At 36.2% G+C, this 7,500-nt stretch overlaps 1 protein-coding gene across 1 annotated transcript in view; it reads right to left on the bottom strand.

Annotated features, from left to right (window-relative positions):
- Positions 1-7,500, bottom strand: part of LOC137651141 (guanine nucleotide-binding protein-like 3 homolog) — a 26,286-nt gene that overhangs the window by 18,117 nt on the left and 669 nt on the right. The window lies entirely within an intron of this gene.

Consider the following 7,500-nt stretch of genomic DNA (forward strand, 5'->3'; position numbering starts at 1 on the left):
CATCAACTTCCCCGTCTAGGATAAAATGTCTCCGCCGATCTAAAAAAAAAAAAAAAAAAGGGATAGGATGTGTTGCTTGCAGTTCAGCTATAAGGACCCCGCTATAAGTTTGAACTTATTGATACAGTATTGGAAATGTTTTTTTTTTTTTTTTTTTAAATCATAGATGGTGTTATATGCAAAATGTTTTCACCTCATTATGCCAAATAAACATTTCATCCTGTCAACATACTTTTTATTCTCCAGGTATATACATTCACGACAGAATGTCCTCTGCCATTCTTAAAAAGACAGCTCTCTCTCTCTCTCTCTCTCTCTCTCTCTCTCTCTCTCTCTCTCTCTCTCTCTTTCTCTCTCTCTCTCTCTACATAAACAAGGCGTTGCCTCTCCCACCCCTCTCTCCTTATCGGCAAACATTCTTCAACTATCATCAACTGTCATAATGCAGAGAAGCATTTCTTCCTACATTCAATTTCCATCACTAATCTCTCTCTCTCTCTCTCTCTCTCTCTCTCTCTCTCTCTCTCTCTCTCTCTCTCTCTCGGTGCGACTGATCCTTTTGTGTTTCTTGGCATTCCGGATACGGATGTAAGCGTTTGTCCGATCTCGTGCATTAAGCTGGGTGATTTATTCGGAGTGGTATAGTGATGGGGTTCCAGGATAAGATGGGGGGGAAGAGGGGGTGGTTACCATTATGTAAAATAGATCCTGTAAAATGAATTAGCCGGTCATAATGATATTCATGCACTGCATTAAACTGTTTGGCGTCGAAACCTCGCATTAAGAAATGTCCCAGCTGGTTAAATTCTCTTTTGGCATACAGTTTACATCTCTCCTTGATGGGAAGCTCAAATAAAAACCTTTTTTTTTTTTTTTTTTATTAAGAAGAGTAATCGGTTTCCTGATTTCCTTATTAGTGCTTTACTATACTCAATTTTTTTTAATAAGGCGCATTTGCACCGACTCGCAGCGGTGCCCTTTTGGCTCGGAAAAAGTTTCCTGCTCTCTGATTGGTCAGAATTATCTTGTCCAACCAATCAGCGATCAGGAAACTTTTCCGAGCTCAAAAGGGCACCTCGGCGAGTCGGTGCAAATCTGCCTAACTAAAATTTTTTTACTATAGGTAAAATGTGTCTATATATAATCCCCCCTCGACTGACAAACCTCCAGGTTCTCTTAGCAGAGAGCACTTACGTGTCACTTACGTAAACAATATTTACACTTATCTCCTGTAAAGTGTGCCTGACGAGCCCCTTATCAACCAGCATACCTTCAATTCCCATAAGTAGAGAGTGCGTACATGTCCCTTCTGGTAGCATACCAAGGACTCCTCTTAGTAGGAAGTATCTGCATCTCCCTTTGACCTAGTATCCTCTTGGTGGTACCCAGTACATACACATGCCACGCAAGGTACGTATGGTGGGTAGCATACCACGATTGGTAGGTACCGTTGATAGTACTGAAAAGTTACCTTAGATGAAACGAGAGAGAGAGAGAGAGAGAGAGAGAGAGAGAGAGAGAGAGAGAGAGAGAGAGAGAGAGAGAGATTTGTTACTTAGAAAATTATCGTAAATATATTCAGCAAAAAAAATTGTATATTACTGATCTACAAAGGGACATTTACAAAGCCGAGAGAGAGAGAGAGAGAGAGAGAGAGAGAGAGAGAGAGAGAGAGAGAGAGAGAGAGAGAGAGAGAGAAATTGAATATAAAATTTAGGCCTCAAGCCAAGCACTGGGACATCAATGACCATTCGGCGCTGTATAATGCAAATTAATCAACCATAGCAGTACTCTCACAATATTTGGTATCATTTCAACAGAGAGAGAGAGAGAGAGAGAGAGAGAGAGAATCAACCTCCACAGGGCATCATTTACATAATGAGTGATAAGGCTGATGCAAGTTTCGCTTTATGGCCAATTAATACTTCTTTCATAACTAACGTTTTTTTGGTCTCTTAAACATTCTACGAAGTAGACTAAACACTTCTTACAATCTCTCTCTCTCTCTCTCTCTCTCTCTCTCTCTCTCTCTCACAACGACAATCCTGGCGTAAAACCAGATTGCATTTAAGATATGATAATAGTTCCGCCTGATCGCCTTTATCCGAGAATAAGTCTGTTTGTGGCCAAACGTTTTAACTCCCCCCCCCCCCCACCCCCCCACTCCCCCCCCCCCCCCCGCCACTACCGACGTTTATGGTGGATAAAGAGCTCAAGCTTTTTGAACTATTTTTGGATTGATTCCTCATTACAAACTCAAGTTATTAAATGCCATGGTAATCAATAAGGCTTTTATATGGGAACAGTTAATACCAAAAATAGAATGAACACTGATTAACCTTTATAAATTCTAGTTTTACCTTCCGAAACTAATCTGTTACTAATCTCCCCTTTACAATAAAGCACAAGTGTCGGATACACACACACACACACACACACACACACATATATATATATATATATATATATATATATATATATATTTCTCTTCGGTCACACTAACATAAGGGAAAGAGGATTCACCAAGAGAAAAGGGGGAAGGAGTAGGAAGGGTGGAATCTACGCATATCTATCTAAATATTTAACCTTACCATTTGACGGGTTGCGTACACTAATGCACTATTAATAAGTAATTCCATTAAAAAAAATTTCTAGCTCCTTATACAGTATAGCAGGATTTTTTTTTTCACATCATAATAAGAACCAAGATAATGCCCATCAACCAGTCAGTAATTGCAATAGTCAATGACATATGAGAAAGACTTACCAGTCATAAAATCTTCAAACACGTGGGAGATGACACATTCCAACCAATCATAGAATCCCCAAAATCGTGGCAGGTGACACATTCCAATCAATCAGAGAATCCCCAAAACCAAGAAAGGTGACACATTCCAACCAATCATAGAATCCCCGAAACGTGAAGGGGGACACATTCCAACCAATCACAGAATCCCCAAATCCGTGACAAGTGACACATTCCACACCAATCATAGAATACCCAAAACAATTACAGGTGACACATTCCAACCAATCATAGAATACCCAAAACAATTACAGGTGACACATTCCAACCAATCATAGAATACCCAAAACAATTATAGGTGACACATTCCAACCAATCATAGAATACCCAAAACAATTACAGGTGACACATTCCAACCAATCATAGAATACCCAAAACAATTACAGGTGACACATTCCAACCAATCATAGAATACCCAAAACAATTACAGGTGACACATTCCACCCAATCATAGAATACCCAAAACAATTACAGGTGACACATTGCAACCAATCATAGAATCCCCAAATCCGTGAAAGGTGACACATACCAACCAATCATAGTATCCCTAAAACCGTGAGACCACAGTCCAACCAATCATAGAATCCCCAAATCAAGGACAAATGCCAACCATCAACCAATCGCGAATGAATTGTTTGACAATATGTCAGTTTTCACCAATAAACCAATCAGTGAATCTTTTATTCAATGAAAGTTGAAACTGACCAACCAATAACTGAGTCCCTCAGTCAATGAAAGATGGTTTCGATTAACCAATCCATGAAACTCTCAGTCAAGGAAAGATGGCTCAGATTAACCAATCAATGAAACTCTCAGTCAATGAAAGATGGCTCAGATTAACCAATCAACGAAACTCTCAGTCAATGAAAGATGGTTTCGATTAACCAATCAATGAAATTCTCAGTCAATGAAAGATGGTTTCGATTAACCAATCAATGAAATTCTCAGTCAATGAAAGATGGTTTCGATTAACCAATCAATGAAATTCTCAGTCAATGAAAGATGGCTCAGATTAACCAATCAACGAAACTCTCAGTCAATGAAAGATGGTTTCGATTAACCAATCAATGAAATTCTCAGTCAATGAAAGATGGTTTCGATTAACCAATCAATGAAATTCTCAGTCAATGAAAGATGGTTTCGATTAACCAATCAATGAAACTCTCAGTCAATGAAAGATGGCTCAGATTAACCAATCAACGAAACTCTCAGTCAATGAAAGATGGTTTCGATTAACCAATCAATGAAATTCTCAGTCAATGAAAGATGGCTCAGATTAACCAATCAATGAAACTCTCAGTCAATGAAAGATGGATCATATTAACTAATCAAAGAAACTCTCAGTCAATGAAAGATGGCTCAGATTAACCAATCAATGAAACTCTCAGTCAATGAAAGATGGATCATATTAACTAATCAAAGAAACTCTCAGTCAATGAAAGATGGCTCAGATTAACCAATCAATGAAACTCTCAGTCAATGAAAGATGGCCTAGATTAACCAATCAATGAAACTCTCAGTCAATGAAAGATGGCTCAGATTAACCAATCCATGAAACTCTCAGTCAATGAAAGATGGTTTCGATTAACCAATCAATGAAACTCTCAGTCAATGAAAGATGGCTCATATTAACCAATCAATGAAACTCTCAGTCAATGAAAGATGGATCATATTAACTAATCAAAGAAACTCTCAGTCAATGAAAGATGGCTCATATTAACCAATCAATGAAACTCTCAGTCAATGAAAGATGGCTCATATTAACCAATCAATGAAACTCTCAGTCAATGAAAGATGGCTCATATTAACCAATCAATGAAACTCTCAGTCAATGAAAGATGGCTCATATTAACCAATCAATGAAACTCTCAGTCAATGAAAGATGGTTTCGATTAACCAATCAATGAAATTCTCAGTCAATGAAAGATGGCTCATATTAACCAATCAATGAAACTCTCAGTCAATGAAAGATGGCTCATATTAACCAATCAATGAAACTCTCAGTCAATGAAAGATGGTTTCGATTAACCAATCAATGAAATTCTCAGTCAATGAAAGATGGCTCATATTAACCAATCAATGAAACTCTCAGTCAATGAAAGATGGATCATATTAACTAATCAAAGAAACTCTCAGTCAATGAAAGATGGCTCAGATTAACCAATCAATGAAACTCTCAGTCAATGAAAGATGGCCTAGATTAACCAATCAATGAAACTCTCAGTCAATGAAAGAGGGCTCAGATTAACCAATCCATGAAACTCTCAGTCAATGAAAGATGGTTTCGATTAACCAATCAATGAAACTCTCAGTCAATGAAAGATGGATCATATTAACTAATCAAAGAAACTCTCAGTCAATGAAAGATGGCTCAGATTAACCAATCAATGAAACTCTCAGTCAATGAAAGATGGCCTAGATTAACCAATCAATGAAACTCTCAGTCAATGAAAGATGGCTCAGATTAACCAATCCATGAAACTCTCAGTCAATGAAAGATGGTTTCGATTAACCAATCAATGAAACTCTCAGTCAATGAAAGATGGCTCATATTAACCAATCAATGAAACTCTCAGTCAATGAAAGATGGATCATATTAACTAATCAAAGAAACTCTCAGTCAATGAAAGATGGCTCATATTAACCAATCAATGAAACTCTCAGTCAATGAAAGATGGCTCATATTAACCAATCAATGAAACTCTCAGTCAATGAAAGATGGCTCATATTAACCAATCAATGAAACTCTCAGTCAATGAAAGATGGCTCATATTAACCAATCAATGAAACTCTCAGTCAATGAAAGATGGTTTCGATTAACCAATCAATGAAATTCTCAGTCAATGAAAGATGGCTCATATTAACCAATCAATGAAACTCTCAGTCAATGAAAGATGGCTCATATTAACCAATCAATGAAACTCTCAGTCAATGAAAGATGGTTTCGATTAACCAATCAATGAAATTCTCAGTCAATGAAAGATGGCTCATATTAACCAATCAATGAAACTCTCAGTCAATGAAAGATGGATCATATTAACTAATCAAAGAAACTCTCAGTCAATGAAAGATGGCTCAGATTAACCAATCAATGAAACTCTCAGTCAATGGAAGATGGCCTAGATTAACCAATCAATGAAACTCTCAGTCAATGAAAGATGGCTCAGATTAACCAATCCATGAAACTCTCAGTCAATGAAAGATGGTTTCGATTAACCAATCAATGAGACTCTCAGTCAATGAAAGATGGCTCATATTAACCAATCAATGAAACTCTCAGTCAATGAAAGATGGTTTCGATTAACCAATCAATGAAACTCTCAGTCAATGAAAGATGGCTCATATTAACCAATCAATGAAACTCTCAGTCAATGAAAGATGGTTTCGATTAACCAATCAATGAAACTCTCAGTCAATGAAAGATGGTTTCGATTAACCAATCAATGAAATTCTCAGTCAATGAAAGATGGCTCAGATTAACCAATCAATGAAACTCTCAGTCAATGAAAGATGGCTCAGATTAACCAATCAATGAAACTCTCAGTCAATGAAAGATGGTTTCGATTAACCAATCAATGAAACTCTCAGTCAATGAAAGATGGTTTCGATTAACCAATCAATGAAACTCTCAGTCAATGAAAGATGGCTCAGATTAACCAATCAATGAAACTCTCAGTCAATGAAAGATGGCTCAGATTAACAAATCAATGAAACTCTCAGTCAATGAAAGATGGTTTCGATTAACCAATCCATGAAACTCTCAGTCAATGAAAGATGGTTTCGATTAACCAATCAATGAAACTCTCAGTCAATGAAAGATGGCTCAGATTAACCAATCAATGAAACTCTCAGTCAATGAAAGATGGCTCAGATTAACCAATCAATGAAACTCTCAGTCAATGAAAGACGGCCTAGATTAACCAAACAGTGAAAATCTCAATTAATATTAGATTGCACTAATCATCCAATCAACGAATCACTATTAAACTCAAGTGATAGTTATTAGCTAATCTGAAGGAGTTTGAATATCCTGTATATATATGCATAACTTTTATCTATTATTATCATAAAAGGAACATATTTATGTGTAAATTGCCGCAAGGGGTACACAGGTTGCATATAAGGAAAGATCCAAAATAGACCAAAAGGATTATTATACTAAGCAAGTGTCTGGCTATATATACTGTGTGTGTATATATATATATATATATATATATATATATATATATATATATATATATATATATATATTTATATATATATATATATATATATATATATATATATATATATATATATATATATATATATATTTATATATATATATATATATATATATATATATATATATATATATATATATCTTTCCTGTCATGCTAAGTGTCAACAACGCAAAAACGACAAATTGCCAAACTGTCATGTGGTAGTTAGGAGATGGGAAGGAGGGTGTGACGGGTTGAATCTGTGTGTGCCATATTTGTATGCATATATAGCCGTCATTTCTGACCGGCCACGCCATTTTTGACGGGTCTCGTACACTAGTAATGATAATAAAGCTTGGTTAGTCTCATTAGAAGACAGTCGCTCCAAAATAAACAAAATGAATAAAGATAATTATAAATTAAAGGGAAAACCGAACGGAGAAATGCCTCATTAACTCCGTCTTTGGAGTCACAGTAAGAATAAAAAAAGAA

The sequence above is a fragment of the Palaemon carinicauda genome, chromosome 12 (genome assembly GCF_036898095.1).
Source record: "Palaemon carinicauda isolate YSFRI2023 chromosome 12, ASM3689809v2, whole genome shotgun sequence".
Taxonomy (NCBI): domain Eukaryota; kingdom Metazoa; phylum Arthropoda; class Malacostraca; order Decapoda; family Palaemonidae; genus Palaemon; species Palaemon carinicauda.